Below are 22,650 nucleotides of genomic sequence, written 5' to 3' on the forward strand. Positions count from 1 at the left end.
CGTTCAAAAATCACGAGAATCATCAATTAGCCCCCCCAAAAAATGGCCGCTAAAACCAGACGTTGAAACAGGCGTTTCTTATTAGCGCAGCACCCATTTGGCGCCTGTTTTCACCCTTTGGCCAAAATAACCCGCACTACTTCAAAAACAGCCGGAGACCTTTTCAGATGGAGAAATAGTGTGAGGATTTCAGAGGACCTAAAAGAGGGGGGGGGGGGGGATTATTTTGCAGAATATTTGCATGTTTCAAAAAATGTATTGATAATCAGATACACCTGGCAATGACCAGCCTGTCGTGTGGTAGAGAAAGCCAGATTACACCACATTTCCTGCACTCAGTGCTTGCTCCTGGCTGGTTACATGTCTTGCACTGTAATTGGAATCTGACATCCGGTGGCCTCCTGAAGTTGGACAGTTTGTAAGCTGAAAGTAATGCTGTTGTCACGTAACGTCAGTTCATGTGGGGTCATGACCAATGATCCCATTAAGCTGCGCGGCCACGTGATGCTCTGGCGGTCCCGCGCAGCCGGCTTTCCAGTGGAAAAAATCTTGAATGAGCTGCGCAGCCCGTCAATAAACAAATTAGGGGGAACATTGGACATGACCGTCTTTCAGGTCATTTTTAAAAATAAAATTCAATGTATATTTTATTAGACCACATGATCATAAAAGGAATTCACAATATGGGACTGGCAGAAAATCATATTACAGCTCAGCACTTGGCCTGGGCGCAAAATGGACGGTAGCAGATTCACCACCCGTGAGACATTGCATCCAATTTTGCTTTCCATTGCCTGTTTTGCACCCCCCCCCCTGCTGAAGTTGAATTTACCCCTGGATGTCAGGAATCCAGGGTAACAGACTCTTAAATGGGTATCTCAGTGATCATGTCAGACCTCATCTCGCTGGCCTTGAGGGGGAGAAATAGATGAAATTCCTGGATTTTGTTTCACCTGAGTTAAAACTCCTGCACAAGGCCAGGCATCGCAACAAGACTGGCTGGGAACTAATGCCGCAGAAGCGGACAATTTGATTGGTGAATTCAAACCCTTGACTGTTGGAAGTGAAGCAAGTGGATTGACAAAAAGCTGCATTTTGAATGCAGTGATAGAAAGTGTAATGAAAGGGTCTGGAAGCTCTTTGAGCAGAAATGACAAATGAGGCTCATTTATCTCACATTGAGGAAGGACACATCTTAAGAATAGTTTGGAAGGAAACCAGAAAGAACAATGAGCACTTTGAAAGTTGAGCTTAATGCACACGCATCAACTACACCGGCTGGGCAATGACTTTAGACTCAGAGGAGAACTCACACAAAATAACATTGTGCTATGTCTGCCCACAGCCACAGCTGAGCAACATACATGGGAATAACATCCTAAGCCATTATCATTTGTAACCTATAAACCCAAACCACCAGTGGGGGCTTCATCAGATGCTTCATGCGATATTTATTGACTCATATATCAAACTGACTCTACATTGGATCTATACTATGCCTATACTATACTATACATCTGTCTATAAGTATATACAGTCATAGAATCATAATGGCACAGAAGGAGGCCATGCGACCCATCTCTGTAGAGCAATCCAGTCAGTCCCACTTCCCCGCTCTATCCCCGTAGCCCTGCAAGTTTATTTCCCTCAAGTGCCTATCCAGTCTCCCCTTGAAAACATTGAGTGTCTCCGCTTCCACCACTTCCGTCTGCAGCGAGTTCCAGGTCATCACCACTCGCTGCGTAAAAAAGTTTTGCCTCACGTCCCCCCCATATCTCTTGCCCAAAGCCTTAAATCTGCGTCCCCTGGTCCTTGTTCCATCAACTAGTGGGAACAGCCTTTCCCTGTCTAGCCTATCCAAACCCGTCATCATCTTGTACACCTCTATCAAATCACCCCTTAACCTCCTTTGCTCTAATGAAAACAAATCCAGCTTCTCCAACCTGTCCTTGTAGTTAAGATCCCCCATCCCCAGAACCATTCTGGTAAATCTCCTCTGCACCCTCTCAAGGGCCTGAGTATATATATCGGAGTATCTTCCCTTCTTAGGCAGTCCCTTGGAACCTAGGATGACTTGCTTCCACAATAAAAATGAGTTCTCAGGTGACTGATGAGTGCAATGCGGGACCTACAGTCTCTGTCACAGGTGGGGCAGATGGTGGTTGAAGGGGTGGGTGGGTGGGCTGCTTGGGTTGACGTATGCTTCTTCCGCTGTTTTGCGCTTGGCTTCCGCTTGCTCCCGGCGAAGAGACTCGAGGTGTTCGGCGCCTTCCTGGATGCTTCTCCTCCAATTTGTGCGGTCTTGGGCCAGGGATTCCCAGGTGTCGGTGGGGATGTTGCACTTTTTCAAGGAGGCTTTGAAGGTGTCCTTGAAGCATTTCCTCTGCCCACCTGGGGCTCTCTTGCCGTGTTGGTGCTCCGAGTAGAGCGCTGGTTTTGGGAGTCTCGTATCGGGCATGCGGACGATGTGGCCCGTCCATTGGATCTAATCGAGCGTGGTCAAAGCTTCGATGCTGGGGAGGTTGGCCTGAGCGAGAACTCTAACGTTGGTGCGCCTATCCTGCCAATGGATTTGCAGGATCTTGCGGAGGCAGCGTTGGTGGTACCTTTCCAGTGCTTTGAGGTGCCTGCTGTACATGGTCCATGTCTCTGCAGCATACCGGAGGGCGGGTATCACTGCTGCTCTGTAGACCATGAGCTTGGTGCTGGGTTTGAGGTCCTGGTCTTCAAACACTCTCTTCCTCAGGCGACCGAAGGCTGCACTGGCACACTGAAGGCGGTGTTGGACTTCATCATCGATGTCTGCCCTTGCTGACAGTAGACTCCCAAGGTATGGAAAGTGGTCCACGTTGTCCAAGGCCTTGTCGTGGATTTTGATAATTGGGAAGCAGTACTGTGTGGCGGGGGCAGGTTAGTAGAGGACCTTTGTCTTACGGATGTTTCGTGTAAGGCCCGTGCTCTCGTACGCTTCGGTGAAGGTGTTGACGATGGTTCCGAGTTCGGCCTCAGAGTGTGCGCAGACGCAAGCGTCGTCTGCATACTGTAAATCGATGACAGAGGGTGGGACGACCTTGGATCTGGACTGGAGGTGACGGAGGTTGAACAGTTTCCTGTTTGTTCTGTAGATTAGCTCCACTCCAGTGGGGAGCTTACAGAGGGTGAGATGGAGCATTGCAGCCAGGAAGATCGAGAAGAGCGTTGGCGTGATGACACAGCCTTGCTTGACCCTGGTCCGTATGTGAATTGGGTCTGTGGTGGATCCATTGGTCAGGATCACGGCTTGCATGTCATTGTGAAGCAGGTGGAGGATGGTGAAAAACTTTTGAGGGCAGCTGAATTTGAGGAGGACACTCCATAATCCCTCACGGTTGACGGTGTCGAATGCCTTTTTGAGGTCAAAGAAGGCCATGTACAGTGGTTGGTGCTGTTCCCTGCATTTCTCTTGTAGTTGATGCGTGGTGAAGATCATGTCCATTGTGCCCCTTAGTGACCAGAATCCGCATTGCGACTCTGGGAGGAGCTCTTCAGCCACTGGGAGAAGGCAATTGAGGAGGATTCTGGCGATGACTTTCCCTGTGGCAGACAGCAGGGAGACTCCTCTGTAATTACCGCAATCGGACTTGTCACCTTTCTTGAAGATGGTCACGATTACGGCGTCTCTGAGATCCCCTGGCATGCTCTCCTCCTTCCAAATAAAAGAAATGAGTTCATGTATTCGCGCCAATAGTGCTTCTCCGCCATGTTTTAGTGCCTCGGCGGGGATTCCATCTGCTCCTGAGGCCTTGTTGTTCTTCAGTTGTCGAATGGCCTTTTCAATTTCATGCCGGACTGGGGTTGTGCTGAGATGGTGGCGGGTAGCATGCTGCGGGATGGAGTTGCGGGCACTCACATCGAAGACAGTCTTGGTTAAGGAGATTTTCGAAGTGCTCCTTCCAGCGGGCACTGACTGCCTCTCTGTCCTTGATGAGTACCTCTCCGTTCTTGGCCCGCAGTGGGGTAGGACTTTGGGTGCTTGGGCTGTAGGCGGTCTTGACTGTGCTAAAGAATCCATGCACGTCGTGGTTGTCGGACAGCTGTTGGATCTCCTGCGCTTTCTCCACCCACCATCTATTCTTTAGGTTGTGAGTTTTTTGTTGGTCCTCGGCCTTCATGCGTCTGTAGAGCTGCTTTTTTGCTCTCGAGTTGTGTTGCTGTTTCCAGATCAGGAATGCCTTGCGCTTGGGGCTTATTAGCTCCTGGATCTCCTGGTCATTCTCGTCGAACCAGTCTTGGTGTTTCCTGGTCAAGTGACCGAGCGTCTCTTCACAGGTGCTGATTATGGAGTATCTGAGTATACATCTATAATATACTATAACAAGCAACCAAAAGAAAGTAAAAACAGACAAATGCATGGTATGCAGCAAGTAACATATAAGATGGTTGAGATATATGATGAGAATTAAGTGTGACCAGCTTAACTCCATCTCATTCCTAGGTGTATCTATGTTGTGAAAAATACTGCAATATATTATTCTACATAACATATGGAAATACTTTTTATAACCATTTCTTCCTTTTATTTTTACCTACAGAGGTGTAACGACAGGAGTGATTGTTGCCAGGATTTTGTGATCGAAATGTACATTTTGACAAGCATTGTAGCTGGATTTATTTTACTGACTGACACAGGGGAATGTCATAGAATTTTAAAAACTATCCATTACAGCGTGTGTTTACTTCTAAAAGCTAAACACGAACAGAACAAAAAATCGATACCAGTACCTTCTTCTTCTTGGGCAGTCCCTCGGAACCGAGGATGACTTGCTTCCACATTAAAAATAAGTTCTCAGGTGACTGATTAGTCCAATGCGGGACCTACAGTCTCTGTCACAGGTGGGGCAGACGGTGGTTGAAGGGGCAGGTGGGTGGGGTGCTTGGGTTGATGTGCACTCCTTCCGCTGTTTGCGCTTGGCTTCCGCTTGCTCCCGGCGAAGAGACTCGAGGTGTTCGGCGCTTTCCCGGATGCTTCTCCTCCACTTTGTACGGTCTTGTGCCAGGGATCCCAGGTGTCGGTGGGGATGTTGCACTTTTCCAAGGAGGCTTTGAGGGTGTCCTTGAAGGGCTACCTCTGCCCACCTGGGGCTCTCTTGCCGTGTTGGAACGCCGAGCAGAGCGCTTGTTTTGGGAGTCTCGTATCGGGCATGCGGATGATGTGACCCGTCCATCGGGGCTGATCGAGCGTGGTCAAAGCTTCGATGCTAGGGATGTGGGCCTGAGCAAGAACACTGGTGTTGGTGCGCCTATCCTGTCAATGGATTTGCAGGATCTTGCGGAGGCAGCGTTGGTGGTACCTCTCCAGTGCTTTGAGGTGCCTGCTGTACATGGTCCATATCTCTGAGGCATACAGCAGGGCGGGAATCACTACTGCTCTGTAGACCATGAGCTTGGTGCCAGGTTTGAGACCCTGGTCTTCAAACACTCTCTTCCTCAGGCGACCACAATACCATGTTGCATCAACCCCCAAGTGATCTATGAAAAGGAAAATCCGACCGAAGGTTAAAATGGGAAGATCTCCTCAAAGACATCCTCTTCTAAAGAAGGGGCAAATAATGTGAACACAAATCATTATTTTTTAACTTATTCACATTAGAATGCACAAAAAATCACCGGAAGCATTTTTAACAGAAGTTATGTCAGTAGAATTCTGCGGCCGAGAAATTCGTCTTGGGCAGGTGGTGCGAAACAGGCGGTAACGGATCGGCCACCCATTATATGCAGCGCCTGATATTCAGTTCGTTGACTGCGTTTAACGGGCGGCCAATCCGATTCCGCCCGTTTCGCCCCACCCGCCCGAGACGGATTCCTATGCCTGAATCTTTCTAATCGAGGCACAGAAACAAATGTGAAAAGATCTCAATAACTGACTCGCAACTTTGTTGCTTCATGAGGTACAGGGATTCTTATGAAGTGCTTTATATATCCTCGCTACTTCTTGATAATGTTGGCTAAGTGTAAGTGTGGCTGCCCGACACAAGCACTGCTGAGGCGATGATAGAGGGAAGATTAAGTGACCGTATAAAGTGACAAGTGCAAAGTGACTTACAGGAAAATTGTGATGAAACGGCGCAGCTTGGTGGATGTACAGCTTGCGTTGACTGTGGTTACCGTAGTGACGGTATTGCAACAGAGCAGGGAAGAGCTGGCAGCTGGGCTATGCAGGCGGCTAATCGTGGTTTTAAGACTGAGTAAGTCAGCAGATTCCCTTTTAATAAGCAGGTTGGCGCTGCACACATTCAGTGCATTATGGGATTGGGTGAGCTGCCAAGACACTTCAAAAATATTGCGTATAGTTTAAGAAAAAGTTGTACAACCTCAGAGGTGCAGCAAGACAGGAACCATTACTGCTCCCTCTGGTCTTTAGCACTCTTGGCTACTGTTACTTTGCATGCAGTCTGTGGGTGCTCCTTACTTCCATTCCTGGTTTCTGTAAAGTCTGTGGGTATATGGTGAATTAATACACAGACCACAAGAGTAACTTTAACAGGACTTTACTATTCGAAGGTCAGGGCGAATCTGCCCAATAAATCCTTACACAGCACTTATATACCGGTGTGGTCACCACCGGTATTACAGTATACAGTAGCCAAGATAAAGTAGTGCAACCCTTAAAATAGTTCTCTTAAAGGTGGAACGTTACATACACTACAATCCTCCCTTTTTAGGTTAACAATATATACATATTCCCATTAATATAACATCTTAACATATATACAACTTTATGTGAAACAGTTCACAGATTCAGTCTCTCTGGAGGCTTCCGGACTCTGTCCGGATAACGCCTCGGTGGTGTAGTCGTTTTCGGTGGTGTAGTAGGTTCTTCTGGCAAGGTCGATTCGGCTTGAAGGACCGTTTCAGGTTCATCGGATTCCAGTATCACCGGATCGGAGGTAGATGCTCTGGGTATCTCTGCTTCAACATTAGGCGTATAGAGTTGTGGAGTAGGTTTGGCCTTTGTGGATGATTCTATGATCTGGTCAACATGGCACCTTATTATGCTTTCACCAATGTCCACGGTATACATCAACGGTCCTAGCCTTTTTCCAATAGTTCCCGGCTGCCATTTCTCGGTACGGTAGTCCCGGGCCAAAACTTGTTGACCTATCTGAAAGGATCTAGTTGGCCTTTCATTCATGCCTTGAAATTGCCGGTTCTCTACGTCCCTTCTGACGTTTGGCTTAATCAAATCCAGCCGGCATCTTATTCTTCCATTGAAAAACATCATGGCGGGAGTTTGGTTTGTGACCGCATGTGTTGCATTCCTGTACGCCAACAAGAAGTTATCTACCTTATGTTGTAGATTTATGTCTTCATTACCCATGGCCTTTATGGTCTTCTTGAAGGTCTGGACAAACCTTCCAGCTAATCCATTGGTGGCGGGATGGTATGGGGCGGACGTATAGTGCTTAACCCCATTGCTTTTTAAGAACTTCCTGAATTCTTCGGACACAAATTGCGGTCCATTATCAGAACAGATCTGTTCCGGCAGCCCATTCCTGGCAAATATGGTCCTTAATACTGTGATGGTTTTTTCCGTGGTGGTGGAGGACATTTTTATTACCTCTGGCCACTTGGAGTGTGCATCCACCGCGATTAAAAACATTGAGTCCATAAATGGGCCAGCAAAGTTGATATGTACCCTTTGCCATGGAGATGAGGGCCACTCCCATGGATGCAGAGGAGCTTGTGGTGGCGCGTTTTGGACCTTCTGGCATCCTAGACAGCTCTTGGTTATTTCTTCGATGTCTCCATCAATACCTGGCCACCACACAAACGCTCTGGCTAGGTTCTTCATTTTCACTCCACCCAGATGCCCCTCGTGAAGCTCCTTTAGTACTTTCTGCTGGAGTTTGGGTGGAATCACCACTCTAGATCCACACATCAAGGTTCCTCGGCACACTGACAGCTGTTCGCTTCTGTGCGAAAATGCTGGCAGCATTGGTTCGCCATGTACTGGCCATCCCTCCACCGTTAAATCGTAGACTCGTGAGAGAGTCGGGTCATTTCTTGTTTCCTTTTCGATCATGGAATTTGTTACTGGTAGACATTCCATTATGGTTGAGTGGAACATCTCCACTGGGTCCACTGTAGTCGCCTCTTCTTCCACTGGCAACGGTAGGCGCGATAACCCATCAGCATTTCCATGCTGTTTGGACCTTTTGTATTCGATGTCATATTGGTGTGCCCCTAGTAGAACAGACCACCTCTGTAGCCTTTGTGCTGTCATAGTGGAAACGGCCTTGTTAGGGTTGAATATGGACACCAACGGCTGGTGGTCTGTCAGCAATGTAAACTTCTTGCCCTGCAGGTAATGATTGAATTTCTTTACTCCCCACACAAGGCTGAGAGCCTCCCGATCTATCTGAGCATAATTTCGCTCAGCGGAGGTCAATGATCGGGACGCAAATGCGACTGGCCTTTCCGAGCCATTTGGTAACTTGTGTGAGAGTGCAGCTCCAATACCATAAGGGGAAGCATCACAAGCTAGACGAAGAGGTAGCGTTGGGTTGAAGTGAGCCAACACTTCCTCAGAGGTAATCAACGCCTTGCTTCTGCGAAAGGCCTTCTTACAGTCCTCGCTCCACTTCCATGGTACTTCTTTCCGCAACAGAGCATTCAGCGGATGCAGCACCGTGGATAGATTTGGCAGAAACTTATGGTAATAATTAATCAACCCCAGAAACGACCTCAACTGTGATACATTTTCCGGAGCAGGGGCCTTCACGACCGCTTCGATCTTGTCAGGTGACTTGTGCAGCCCCTCTTGGTCAATGACATGACCGCAGTACGAGATCCATTTCTGGAAGAACTCACATTTCTGGCGATTAACTCGAAGGCCATATTCCTTCAACCTGGTGAGCACCAGTTTCAAATTTGTGAGGTGTTCCTCCTCGTCTTCTCCCGTAATCAGGATATCGTCCAAGTAACACTGAGTGCTTGGAATACTCTGTAAGACCTGCTCCATGGCCCTCTGCCAAATTGCTGGAGCCGAAGCTACTCCAAAAACCAGTCTATTATATCGATACAAGCCTCTGTGCGTGTTGATTGTGAGATACTGGCGTGACTCTTCCTCGACCTCCATCTGTAAATATGCTTGTGCCAGGTCTATCTTGGTGAAGTGTTTCCCGCCAGACAATGAAGCAAAGATATCCTCAATCCGCGGAAGCGGGTATTGTACCGTGTGAAGCACCGGATTAACTGTGATCTTGAAGTCTCCGCAGATGCGGACCTTCCCCGGTCCCCCTGACTTGTTACTTGATGAAGACTTCATGACGGGAACAATGGGCGTGGCCCACTCACTCCAGTCCACCTTCGACAGTACCCCTGCATGTTCAAGCTCTTCCAGTTCTGCCTCCACAGCAGGTCGTATCGCGTAAGGTATCGATCTGGATTTGAAAAATTTTGGGCTTGCATGTTCTGCAATCTTGATTTTTGCCTTAATTCCTCTCAGTGTTCCCAGTCCCTGCTGGAATACCTCTTTAGCCTCGTCCAATATTCTGGACAACCGTTCAGGTTTGACATCTTTCTTTCCAAAATCTACCGTCCTTGTGTTTAGTGAGTGCCAGTCTATCTTTATTTTCCTGATCCACTCCCGTCCCAGAAGTGGTGGACCTCCCTTGGGTAGTACATATAAGTCCATTCCTTGGTGATCTTTGCCCTTGTGTCTCACCTTGACTATTATCTTTCCGATGGGGTATACTTTATGCCCCGTGTATGTCTGCAATACTATCTCCGTATCCCGTAGGGGAATATGTTTGAATAACTTTTTGTAATCTTGTTTATTCATGACCGTCAACGCCGATCCGGTGTCCACTTCCATCTTCACTTGGACTTTTGCAATCTGCAGTGTGACCCAGATAGTTTGTCGGTCAGCTTCTTTACTCACATTGTGAATCCTCAGACTACCCAGTTCCTTGCTGTTGGGGTCTGAATCCGAATTCAGTTCATCTGGACTCTTCACAGTCACCTTATGTACCTTTCTGTACTTCTTCTGCGGTGATTTATTGTTGCTGGTCTTCTTTCCTGACCGGCATACTTTAGCTATGTGACCAAGTTTGCCACATTTTCTACATTCCTGGTTTTTAAACCAGCATTGGTTCTGATCGTGTGTTGTCTTCCCACAACGGTAACATTTCGTTGTACCCGAAGTCATTTGATCCACACTGAGTACCGCTGTCTTCAGCTGCATTTCTGCCGTGCCTCTCGCTGCGGCTTCGTGCGATGCTGCAATAAGGACAGCCTTATCAAGTGTAAGATCGTTCTCTTCGAGCAGTCGCTTTTGTGTTCCTTCCTTCGACATCCCGCACACGAACTTGTCTCTCAGTGCCTCTGTCAGATTTACCCCAAACTGACAGTATTTTGCTAGCCTACGCAGTTCAACCAGGTACTCCGCGTTGCTTTCCTCCTTTAGTTGCGTTCTCCCGTAAAATGTAGCTCGTTCCGCTAACATCAGTGGTGTGGGGTTCACATGATCCTTCAGGACAGCAACAATATTAGCGAAAGACTGATCCGCCGGTTTAGCTGGTGATAGAAGATGCTTCAATAACCCGTATGCCTTCGCACCCATTGAGTTTAGTAAGGTTAGAGCTTTATCATAATTTGCTATCTTATTGACCTTACAATATATCTTGATGCGTTCTACATACGTGGTCCAATCTTCCACATCAGAATCGAATTAGTTGATGTTGCCACGCTTAGGCATCTTCACAATCTTCCTGAGAAACAACAACGAAATTTTTCTTTAACTTTTTTTCATTTTCTTTTTTTTTTCCAAAAATGGCGGTTTCCCGCGCTTGTCTTCTTCCCCGCCCACTTTCAAGATGGCGGTTTCCCGCTCCTGTCTTCTTCTCCGCCTACTGGCGGGAGGGGTAAGCTTTTCCCTCGGGCGACGACCGCTGGCTTTCGGGGTTTGCAGCCTGCGCGCCGGCTTCAGTGCGTTCTTTGTTCCCTTTTCTCGGCAGGGCAACCGGCGCTGGGGACAACCCGTTGACGGCGAACAGTTCCAGCCGCTGGCTGAATCTCCTCGGTCTCCCTCGCTCGGCTCTGTCTCTCCCGCTCGCTCGGGCTCTGTCTCTCCCTCAGCGGCTTCCAATCATGCCTCCCAGCCCTCTCGCAGTCCGGTCCTTTCCTCCCCCAGCTGCGGCTGAGTCCTCCGCGGTTTCTTATTTTTATTTCTTCCCGTGCCTTACGATCCCGGTCGCAGCGCCTCGCGGCCTCGGTAGCTGCCCGGCCTTTCGCCGGTCGTGGTCGAGCTGTCTCACGACGCTGTTGCGTCTCCCAGCCCGCTTGTAGCCCGGTCTCTCACACCGGCTGCGTTCCCGCTGGTAGCCCGGTCTCTCACATCGGCTGCGTTCCCGCTTGCACCGCGGCTTCCGTGCCCCACGCTGCCCCAGTCTCAGCGCCTCTGGGCCCGACTTCTGTCCGGCTCCTTTCCCCCCGACCGTGGTCAAGTTCACCGCCCTTCCTCCGTTCTTTTTATTTTTATTTTCCCCCTACTCACAGTCAACGTGGCCGACTTGCTTCTCGTGGCTGATCGGCTCACTCACCACCGTGGCAGAAGGGACGATCACTGCCTGTTGCTGATGGAAGGCTTCGTGTCTGAATTCTTCCTTCTTCCTTGCTCTGCAGACTCGAGTCTTCTCTCAGCAGAATGACGAGGGCGGGTGCCTCCTCTCGACGCTCGTTAACTGCTTCGGATGTATCGCTGCCGCAGGGTAAGATCGAACTCGTCGCCACTGTAAAGTCTGTGGGTATATGGTGAATTAATACACAGGCTACAAGAGTAACTTTAACAGGACTTTACTATTCGAAGGTCAGGGCGAATCTGCCCAATAAATCCTTACACAGCACTTATATACCGGTGTGGTCACCACCGGTATTACAGTATACAGTAGCCAAGATAAAGTAGTGCAACCCTTAAAATAGTTCTCTTAAAGGTGGAACGTTACATACACTACAGTTTCATCTTTGGTTTTCATAGGACCATAAGAATTAGGAGCAGGCGTAGGCCATTCGGCCCCTCGAGCCTGCTCCGCCATTCAATAAGATCATGGCTGATCTTCGACCTCAACTCCACTTTCCCGCCCGATCTCCATATCCCTTGATTCCCCTCGAGTCCAAAAATCTATCGATCTCAGCCTTGAATATACTCAACGATTCAACATCCACAGCCCTCTGGGGCAGAGAATTCCAAAGATTCACAACCCGCTGAGTGAAGAAATTCCTCCTCATCTCAGTCTTAAATCGCCGACCCCTTATCCTGAGACTGTGCCCCCTAGTTCTAGACTCTCCAGCCCCGGGGAAACAATCTCTCAGCATCTACCCTGTCAATCCCCCCCCTCAGAATCTTATATTTCCATTCATCCCTTGAGAGTGTTGCCAAATTGTAACAGCGATCCTGATGGTCTTTCTCAGGATATGAGCAAACACCTTTTTTTTAATCAGATAGAGAACTAGATGCATTTGCATAGAACAAAAGCAATTTATTAAGAGACTGAAAACAGGTTAGTCGTTAATACAGCATCCCACAGGCCAGGTTTCTCAGCACCAACCATGCTCGTTGGGCAGAGTCAGCAGGCTCCACTCCGAACATACTTAGGTAAAGCTGTTTGCGTTAATACAGCTACTGTGGCAGAGAAGCCTGCTGCAGAAAGGTAGAGGAGCAAAGTGCTTGACTCCTCCTGTTAATGTTGGAATAATATTCCGAGGATGTGGACCATGCTGGCAAGGCTACAGTTACTACCCTGACTAGGTGGCGGGGAACATTCTTCATTAGCTGCTGCAGGCCTTGTTGCGATTCTACGCCCACAATGGGGTTCGGTAGGGGAAGTGAGCGGCTGCATTTGGAATTGTCCCCTTGGTTAACTTTTTTTTCTCCAACTTGTTGGCTGGAAACAGCAACCCTCTCTGTAGCTTGTAGGTATTGTTCGCCTGGAATGAGCCTGAGGCAGCCAAGTAAATACAGTGAGGTGGACAATAAGAGCGGGAAGTTACTCACTCTAAGATTAAGGGAGGCCTCTAACTTCACCTCAAAATGCCCACTCCCTCAATGCCCTTTCAGGCAAGAATATCCAGAGGTGGGGGGAGGGGGGGTGGAGGGGCATGTAAAATCTCAGTGGTCCTCCTCCAGTCCCGTTCTGTTCCCTTGTACTATGTGCCACCTTGTCCTCCCAGCAGAAAAGTAAGTTTAGATTTTTCTGTGGCAATTCCTGTGCTAATTGGGAATGTGGCAGGAGGAAATGGGACAAAGATTGACATTGCCAGATTTTCCTCCACCTCAATGCTTCTCCTATTTTCTGCCATCATTTCTGGCAGTCAGGAGAAACGCCCGCCCATTTTTGGGTAGGTCTATGCAAATAGGATAAAAATAGAGTCATAAAAAGAAAGAAAGACTTGCATTTATATAGCGCCTTTCACAACCTCCGAATGTCTCAAAGTACTTTACAACCAATGAAGTACTTTTGGAGTGTAGTCACTGTTGTAATGTAGGAAACATGGCAGACAATTTGTACACAGCAAGCTCCCACAAACAGCAATGTGATAATGACCAGATAATCTGCTTTTTTTTTTGTTATGTTGATTGAGGGATAAATATTGGCTAGGACACCAGGGTTAATTCCCCGGCTTTTCTTTGAAATAGTGTCATGGGATCTTTTACATCCACTTGAGAGGGCAGACAGGGCCTCAGTTTAACATCACATCCGAGAGACGGCACATCCGACAGTGCAGCACTCCCTTAGCACCGCACTGGAGTGTCAGCCTAGATTTTTGTGCTTAAGTCGCTGGGACCTGACCTGAGCCCACAACCTTCTGACTCAGAGATGAGCATGTTACCCACTGAGCCACAGCTGACACTTGTAACATCATGCATCCTGTTTACAGTTATTTTCACCCCATTTGCATTGGCTCACAACTGGCTCCAGGTGCAGGTACTCTGAGAATAGAATAGAAGTTATGAATGATACAGGTACTCTGAGAACTGAAAGAGCCTAGCATCAATGTTTAGAGGCAAAGTTCAAAGTTTATTTCTCAGTAATTTTTGCCATATTTTCGCTGTTTTTTGACTATTGCCAACTGTCTGGAGGCCATTTGCCGTTGTGCTGTTTGTTGAGGGCCTGCCACATCCCTACTTTCATTTCAGCTAGGGCACATTGGCTTTCCCAGTAGGAATTCCTCTCTATCTATACTTCCTGGACAAAAGCAAAGCGGAGGAACTGAGGGATGCCAGGTTACTGAGGTGCAAGGCACCCTCCCCCCATCACACCACAGTATACAGTCAGAGGCACTGCTATCTAAATTTGACTGAGGATTGGTTCCTGGAGAGACTTCTTTTCCAAAAGGAAACATCACTGAGTGCTGACACAGCCCACCCCCACCACAGGAACCACTCAGCCAGCACCTGCTAAGGTGATGACCATCCTTTCGGATGAGACGTTAAACCGAGGCCCCATCTGCTCTCTCAAATGGATGTAAAAGATCCCATGGCACTATTTCGAAGTAGAGCAGGGGAATTATCCCCAGTGTCCTGGGCCAATATTTATCCCTCAATCAACATCACTAAAACAAATTATTTGGTCATTATCACATTGCTGTTTGTGGGAGCTTGCTGTGCACAATTAGCCGCCACATTTCCTACATTACAACAGTGACTACACTTCAAAAGTACTTCATTGGGTGTAAAGCACTTTAGGATGTCCTGAGGTCATGAAAGGCGCTATATAAATGCAGGTCTCTTTCTTTTCTTTCTTTTTAACTATCTATCTACCTTCCTATCTATATCTATCTATCTATCTATCTATCTCTCTCTCTCTATGTATCTCTCTCTCTCTCTATCTCTCTCTATCTCTCTCTCTCTCTATCTATCTATCTATCTATCTCCATCTATCTATCTATCTATCTATCACTCTATCTATCTATCTATCTATCTATCTCCATCTATCTATCTATCTATCTATCACTCTATCTATCTATCTATCTATCTATCTATCTATCTATCTATCTATCTATCTATCTATCTATCTCCATCTATCTATCTATCTATCTATCTATCTATCTCTACGTATCTATCTCTAGGGCCGTGAATTTCTCACTGGAGCCGGGATGGTGGCGGGAGAGCTGGTTTCCGGGTTCCAATCACGATCCTGGCTGCAGCCGCTCTGTAAACGGGATTTTTCCTTGATTAGCTTTGTTAAGCCCGCCCTGTGGTTTCCTGGCCAGTTAACAGGAAACGGGTCTGATGACGTCATTTGGTAACGCGTCATCAGCCGGTTTCCTTAAAGGGACCACGTCCACATGGAGTTTGACACTTGTGCTGTCAGTGTTCTACAGCATTGAGGTGCTGCAAACACTGACAAGCACTGCACAAAGGTGCACGGCTGCACCCAGGCTCTCCAATGACTCCCTCCATATGCTAATGGAGGGAGTCACAGCACGCAGGGAGGTTTTCTTCCCTTCCAAGGGTGGAAGAGAACTCCCCAGGAGATCAATGCAGCCTGGTTGTACATTGCACAGGAGGGCAAAAGCAGGGATGTCATCAGGGGTCCCTGGCTGCAGTGGCGCCAACCTTTCAATGATCTCAGTGGATTACAAAACATTACTGCAAAGCCACACTCAAACTCATCCTGCTGTGCCACTCAACACATCCCCATCACTCTGCCTTCCCTACCCTGCTCCTGCACATCCTTACTCACATCAACTTACCTTGCACCTCCACCCATCCCTCTCTATCTACTTTATCACTTCCCCATCTCACCAGCCACCCCTCACACTCACCCTCATCCTACTGCAAGTATACCAACTAACAACACACAAGGGTAGGCTCTTGAGAGGTTTAGCCAATGTCCATGTGAAATTTCTGGTAATGTGCTGTCATACAGTGAAATCTCTTTTTCAAAAAGTGCCCCTTATTGGACAGATCTGAGCGCACATTGAGAAGTGTCTTACTGAGTTCCAGTGAATGCTCAGACATAACTCCCCCCGACACCCCCCGGCTATAGTGATGAGTGTGATGGAATGGCTTGGACATTAAAGGGATGCTTCATGGTGCTGGTGTGGGATGGTGTCAACCTGGCGCATCATGAGGTAACCAGGGTTTACAGCGTCAAGTGAAGTAAATCTGGCCATGGTGATGCCATCCCTGGCCTCCCAGGCAGCAATGTTGTCAGGGGCCTGATGCCCTGTGTCCTGTGCAGCATCAGGTGATGGCGGCGAAGGTTGGTGTTGTTGTTGGTGATGGTGGTGTGCCTGGTAATATTGGTGTTGGGGCTGATCGTGAAAGGATTCGGAGGACCAAGGTCTGATTGTTTCGTTGGCTCTGATGTTGCTGGAATTGATGGCAGCTGCAGGTGAGATAACAGAAGCGATCTGTCAATGGTGAGAGAGGTTCTCCCAATGAGGTGGCACTGGACATACAGTTGGATCTAAAAACTTGTAAGCTAAAGAAATCTCTATATGTATTAAAATGCAGTAACCAACATTTCCTGTGCTCTGAAACTCACCATCTGCAACATATCATCCTTCACACCACTTCTGCAGCTGTCAGCTTTTCACAAACACTTGAGCAGACTCACAACACACCAGGTTAAGCTGGTGTGTTCCCCAAGCAGTGGGTAACCCGCGGGGGAGAATGTAAAATTAGAAGGAAGCCTCAAAATAGAATTAAATTGGCTCTTAACAGGCCATTTAACAAGCTCAATTGTATCCCCCACCGCTTGGTGTCAGGTCAGTTCTCCGCTGACAGACCCAACACCTGGGAGACTCATGTGGAGGCGGGTTTCCTACCCGCTGTCAATCTTTGCTATTTTGACAGCGGACCCGCCTCCAAACCCACCCTCTGAGCACCAGCAAATTCGCGGTCTATCTCTCTATATCTATCTAGTCCAAACTTCCACTAGGAATATTTGTAACATGAACCAAACAACTGTGCATAGCTGCATTGTTCTCTAAAGCAAGCAATTTCATTTCCTTCCCCATGGACAATCAGCAGCACCATGATAAGATATTACAATTTTACAAAATGGCAAGATTCCCCAAAGAACAAGGAAACACTGATTGCACCCACATAGCTATACATGCTCCCTTGCTCAAGGTCTATCCCTATGCTAACTGAAAGGATTATACTCTCTCAGTATGTCATTCATAGGTTACCAACAGCATCACATCGTACAAGTGAATGCTCGTTCCCCATGGAACTTACTGTCTTCATTTTAAGAAGCTCTATTTTGCTAGCACTCTTTGATTCAGAACGGTCCTGGGAGATCAAAGCAACTTTCAACAGTTCTGGCCGATGATGACAGCTCAGCACCAATATAACAAGGTCTATCTTCCCCCAGAGTCATCATTGAACAAACCATTGACATATTGAAGACATGCTTCAGATGCTTGGATCGACTTTAGAGTGTCCTGCTTTATAATCTGCCTAGGGTCGTCTTGGCGTGTTTCTGCTGCACAACTTTGCCCCATGAGATGCAAAGGGATCTCCGAGAGCAGCAGCAGCCTGAAGAGGAAGCCTAGGACAACCAACTGTTGGCTGCACCACATTTATGCCACTCTCATACAAGAGGCCTTTTCTTTGTAAGGGGTTTTCGTCCTCGAGGGGTTTCCCTGAGGTTTCTCTCTCTAGAGGCCTCTCTCTCTTGCACAGTAAACCTTGAGTGGTTCGACCCACTCGCCCCTTAGATTCTATACTCTGGACTTAGGCGCAGGAACTACAATGTAGAGAAAACTCTTGTAGACCAAGTTTGATAAAACAAAATGAAATTTTATTGCATAAGGAAAAATATCAAATCAACTGCAAGCAGATAAGGGAGTACATGGGAGGGAAAGACACACAAACAAATCATAACGACACAGTACTAACTAAGGCAAATACAGGCATCTTATACTCTACAAAGATCATCATGAAATAGGGAAACACACGGAACATCGAGGGACAACAACTCATGTTAATTGTACCCTTAAATCCACCCTCTTATTAAACCTATCTAGATCTGATTGTGAAGGGCCAGAAACATGCTCACCAATCCCACCAGGAAGTGCAAGGTTTTGAAATCGAGTCTGTGTTTGGTCCTTCCAGGCGTTTCGTCTCCACGTGGATCGTGGAGCCCCTGCGAGCTGCGCCACACCTCTTTCCTGAGGTGGGGGTCGGGGGCGGCTGGACACCGGCGGGCCTGGATGTCGGCGGGGTCGAGGATCATTGGCTCGACCCTGGTTAGAGGAGCCTTGGGCTGGCTCCCATCGCTTCTTCAGTTTTCCTTTCTCTTCTCCCGAGCCGGGGTGGCTGGAAGGTTTCTCCTCTTGGGACCTTTATTTTTTGTCTCTTCTCCCAAGTTGGGTCGATGGCCTCTCGTTCCAGCAACGGCCCGGGGACGGTTGATGATCTCCCGATGTGTTTCCCCGGGGCGGAACGCCGGCTTCGAGACGGCCTTCTCGATGTTGGCTTTCTTCTTCCTCCTGCGATTGACTGCTTCTTCTTCTGGGTGTCCGGATTCAAGCTGTGTGTCTGAGCTCAAGCTGCAGGCTTGCAACTGTCTGCGTTCCAACATGCTTTTCTGCCTGTGTCTGAGTGTTCAACTGCCGAAAAGGTTTTCCAGATATACTTTCTTCCAGCAACCTCCGTCTCCCGCCCAAAATCAGGTTAGTCTTTGTTTTATTTTTGGCGGGCTGGGAGCACAGTGGGGTAGTCATTATATTTTAAAATGTCTTAAATGGCTGGTAAAGGCCCATCTCTGGTCTGGAATTACCTTCATTGTTTTTAATGTCCTGCTGATCTCGTTATCTAGTCCTGGGTGCTATTCGTACGAATATGAAATTGTCCCCTTTTGTCTGGGGCAACATTTTGATGGCCTCTGTCTCCAGGCCGATCTTGACTAGATCTGCATCTAATCCATATGCATACCTGTGGGTCTGGTTTCGTTCTCTCAGAAACGGCTTCCAGAACTTACTGTGGGTTGAATCCACAAATCTGTCTGAGGTTGCGCAGGAACCATTTTAAAGTGTCCCAATAAGCTGGTCACATGGCATGGCAGCCATTTTGTGTGCCCCTTTTTCTGGGCTTCTTTTAAAACAGTCTTTAAAATCACGGCCTCTTCTGCCATTTGACCCTTATTAATATAAAGTCCAATTTTGCGAATCCTACATCTTGACTGTCACATCTGGACATCAGTCCTACATACATCTTCCCTCTTCCCACCTTAAATATGCTGACTCATCTCTGTGCACGCACTTCCATTCATGGCACCTGATGAAAGTAACTTCCAAACCTTGCCAAGGACAATGTCTGCATTCACAACAATTTTAGTGCACCCATAAATTTAATGTCAAGCAATATTGTTTGCACCGTCCTTTCCCTTGATGCCAGTTTGTATAGAATGTGTTTGTAACTCTAGTCTTGTGCTTCACTTAGTGCTAGTGTTGTTGTTGTAGTGAAGGGTTGCATGCATGCCAACGCTGTCTCCGCAAGATCCTGCAAATCCATTGGCAGGATAGGCGCACTAACGTCAGTGTTCTTGCTCAGGCCAACATCCCCAGCATCGAAGCTTTGACCACGCTCGATCAGTTCCGATGGACGGGTCACATTGTCCGCATGCCCGATACGAGACTCCCAAAACAAGCGCTCTACTCGGAGCTCCGGCACGGCAAGAGAGCCCCAGGTGGGCAGAGGAAATGCTTCGAGGACACCCTCAAAGCCTCCTTGAAAAAGTATAACATCCCCACCGACACCTGGAGTCCCTGACCCAAGGCCGCACAAAGTGGAGGAGAAGCACCCGGGAAGGCGCCGAACACCTCGAGTCTCTTCGCCGGGAGCAAGCGGAAGCCAAGCACAGGCAGCACAAGGAGCGCATGTCAACCCAAGAACCCCACCCACCCATCCCTTCAACCACCGTCTGCCCCACCTGTGACAGAGACTGTAGGTCCTGCTTTGGACTCATCAGTCACCTGCGAACTCATTTTTAATGTGGAAGCAAGTCATCCTCGGTTCCCGAGGGACTGCCTAAGAAAAGAAGCATCCTCATAGTGCACACAAACATAAAATGTGAAGCGATTCACCTTTAAATGAAGACTCCAGTTTTTTTCACTCTGTCTCTCCAGTAATGCCTGTTCATTTGGTACAAGACCAATTCGATGCATTATTGTTACATTATGGAGCTCCCATCCTTAAGTGCCCAATCCACCAGATTAATTGAATTGAGTGCGTTAGTGCTTGTATTACAAGGTGTACTTAGGGCAATTTGGTTAGTGTCAGGAAATGGCTCGTAAGCAAACACCAGAACACACTCCCGACATTGTTGTCCACACATTTGCTTCCAGTGTGAAGATTTCACAGGCAGCAAAGCCGAAACCTATTTGCCTGTATTCCCTGGCAGCCTGTTGGGGAGGTGGGAGAAATAATGTCCGCTTCCCCAGGCAATATTAGTAGCTAATCATTCTGCTGCTGGTGTTTTGACAGATCCCTGATCATTTATCATGCAATAATAGTAAAGTTGAGGGCAAGGAAAGAGGCATACACTAAGTGCATGGACAGCAGGGGAGAACATGACAGGGGAGAACATTAGAAGAGAAGTCAAAGAAGCAATTAGGAAGGCAAAGAGGAACTATGAAATTAAATTTTCAAGGAACATAAAACAAAACAGTTAAATATTCTACAGAAACATAAATTAAAAAAAGGAAAGTCAGGATGGGAATAGGGCCATTAAGGGATGGACAGAATAAAATCACAGGCAGCGATAGTGAAATGGAAGAAATTTTAAATAATTATTTTACCTCAGTATTTACCAGGGAGGCATATCAGGTGGACATGTCATCAGAAGACGAGATTAGAAATGATATAACCACATTTCAATTAAAAAGAGGAGAAATATTAATGGCCCAGAAATTCGGGTCGGGGGCTTCCCGCGGGTGCAAGCCCCCGACCTGCACTTACCTTGCGCGCCGGCAGTTGAGCTGTAGGGCCCCCGTGGAATTCCGATCCTGGGCCTGGCCCAGCTGCCAGCGCGCAGTGCTTGCGTATCCCAGGGGCGCAGTTAGTGCGATGCATCCCCTGGGATCACGTGGGCCATGGGCAGCCAATCGGAGCAGGGAATGCTCCATTCATAAGTCTGACAGGAAGACCTGTCAAGACTTATAAATGCTACGGCCCCAAAATAGCACTAAACCTTCAAATAAATTTTTGAAAAACATCACATTTTTTAAATAAACTATAAATTACATGAAATAACTATTTTAAACAATAATTTAAATTTTTGAAAAAAATAATTTTTTATTCTAACGGGGCTAAAAATAAACTTACCTTGCTTTAAAGTATTAAAAAATAATAAACCTGTGGAAAAAATCTTTTAATTTTAATTACTTCACCACTTACCTTGTAAAAAGCAGGCCTTACACCTGCTTTTTACATTTCTAAATTCTAAAGACATAGCCTCACGGAATAAACTGTTAAAAAAAAAACGAAGTTCCATGCGCATGCGCAGCCTCCCCCGCGCACGCGTTTGACCTCTGAACCTCTTGGTTCAGAGGAACGGAAGTGCCGGTTTCCCGTGCATGTGCAGTGCATGCAGGAAACCGGCACTTCCATCGGGCCTACGGGTGAGTACCCCGTGCGTACTCACCCGTGGAGACCCGAATTTCTGGGCCATTAAATAAACTATTTACGAATGGAGATAGAATATATCTGGCATAGTGGTTAGCACTGTTGCCTCACAGCGCCAGGGACCCGGGTTCGAATCCGGCCTCGGGTGACTGTCTGTGTGGAGTTTGCACATTCTCCCCGTGTTTGCGTGGGTTTCCTCCGGGTGCTCCGGTTTCTTCCCACAGTCCAAAGATGTGCGGGTTAGGATGATTGGCTATGATAAATTGACCCTTAGTGTTAGGGGGATTAAATACGTGGGGTTACGGGGATTGGGTGGGATATGTGTCGGTGCAGGCTCGATGGGCCGAAATGGCCTCTATCTGCACTGTGGGGTTTCTGTGATTCTGTGATTCTGTGATATCCCGGGAAATACAGGCTAGTCAGCTTAACCTCGATGGTAGGAAAGATAATGAAATCCCTACTGAAGGAGAAGATAGAAAAACATCGAGAAACCAAAAGTATAATAACGAATAGTCAACATGGATTTCAAAAGTTAAAGTCTTGCTTGACCAATCTCATTGAATTCTTTGAAGAGGTAACAGAGAGAGTAGACAAGGATAATTCAGTAGATGTACTATATCTAGATTTCCAAAGGCCTTTGATAAGGTGCCACATAATAGACTCATGAATAAGATCAGAGCACGCGGAGTCAGGGGACAAACAGCAGAATGGATAGCTAGCTGGCTGCAAGACAGAAAGCAGAGAGTAGTGATAAAAGGAGGCTAATCAGAGAGCCAGAAGATGGGAAGTTGGATCCCACAAGGATCCATGCTGGGAGCTCTGTTGTTCACAATTTATATTAATGATTTAGACTTTGGAATCAAAAACACAATTTCAGACACAAACTTGCAGCATTCCACTCTCTCCGATCCAACCCTAACATTATCATTAAACCTGCTGATAAGGGTGGTGCTGTTGTTGTTTGGCAAACTGACCTCTACTGTGCGGAAGCTGAACGCCAACTCTCCAACACCTCCTCTTACCTCCGC

Source organism: Somniosus microcephalus, chromosome 5 (genome assembly GCF_052327205.1).
Source record: "Somniosus microcephalus isolate GS21.2 chromosome 5, FLI_Smic_1.0, whole genome shotgun sequence".
In the NCBI taxonomy this organism is placed as follows: Eukaryota; Metazoa; Chordata; class Chondrichthyes; order Squaliformes; family Somniosidae; genus Somniosus; species Somniosus microcephalus.